The following is a 1298-nucleotide window of genomic DNA, read 5'->3' as shown; positions in this document are numbered from 1 at the left end:
ATTTATTTTGACCGCTATTGGTTGATTATTTACCTACATATGGTGATTATTATTTTTGACAACCAATAGCTGATTATTTACATTCATATGGCGATTTATCTTGTCAAAGCCAAATGTTTGTGACTTGTTGACAGTCAAGAGCTGATTATCTACCTACATACAGTGCTTTGTCTTGACAGCCAATAGCTGATTATCTACCTACATATGGTGATTTATCTTGACAGTCAATAGTTGATCATTTACCCACATATGGTGATTTATTTTGACAGCTAATAGCCGATTATTTATCTACATATGGTGCTTTATTTTGACAGCCAATAGCTAATTATCTATCTATATATAGTGATTTATCTTGTCAAAGCCAAAGTCCAGACTCCCTGGATGGTATTTGTGATTTATTATGTCAGTCCTGATGACTTATCCTTATATTTAGGGAGCCTTTGAGCTTCACCGTTTTGTTTTGTTTTTTTCATTTTTTTTTTTTTTTTTGGGGGGGGGGGGGGGGGGGTGTTATTTTTGAGCCAGCTTTGAGCTCCAGGTATACCAAATCCCATATTTTTTTCACACAGGTTAATCAGAGGTGTGGATCTTTGATAGAATTTCAGTACACCAATTCTTTACACTTCAATTTCATGTGTCCATAGCACTCAAGTCACTTTCTTACCAGAAAGCAGAAGATGTATTCTTGCCACCAAATCATCAGACCACCCACATTCTAACACTCTCTCATCTGGTTGACAGTTACTCTGGCTGAGGTGATTCACCTCTGCCAATACACCAATTACTATACCAAGTCACAACAGAAAGCAGAAGTGTTCACACTCTCTCATTTGGAAAAGATACGGTTTGTGTCAAGTACAATAAGCAGAAGTGTTTCTCCCATTCTTGAATTAACCGCCCACGGCCATACTATCCTGAATATACCCGATACTGTCCGATCTCGGAAGCTAAGCAGGTTAGGCCTGGTCAGTAACTGGATGGGAGACCACCTGGGAATACTAGGTGTCGTGGGCAATTTTTCAAGAAACAAACATCCCATATGTATATCTTTAGATCCTGTTACTGTCAACAGAGATTGTCAGTTAAAGATATCACATAGGGGGTCATTCCGAGTTGATCGCTAGCTGCCGTTGTTCGCAGCGCAGCGTTCAGGCTAAAAATTGCCATTTCTGCGCATGCGTATGCACCGCAATGCGCATGCGTGATGTACGGGTACAAAGACCTTTGTGGTTTTGCACAGGTTCTAGTGAAGCTTTAAGTCGCACGGCACAACGCAAGAAGATTGACAGGAAAGCGCC

The 1298-nt window shown here is 40.3% G+C and overlaps 1 pseudogene; it reads left to right on the top strand.

Annotated features, from left to right (window-relative positions):
* The first annotated feature begins 896 nt into the window (after window positions 1-896).
* Window positions 897-1014, top strand: LOC134970817 (5S ribosomal RNA; annotated as a pseudogene).
* The last annotated feature ends 284 nt before the right edge of the window (window positions 1015-1298 follow it).

The sequence above is a fragment of the Pseudophryne corroboree genome, chromosome 11 (genome assembly GCF_028390025.1).
Source record: "Pseudophryne corroboree isolate aPseCor3 chromosome 11, aPseCor3.hap2, whole genome shotgun sequence".
Lineage (NCBI taxonomy): Eukaryota > Metazoa > Chordata > Amphibia > Anura > Myobatrachidae > Pseudophryne > Pseudophryne corroboree.
Note: the sequence above shows the minus strand (reverse complement) of the source record. Positions and strands in the feature narration are given on the sequence as shown.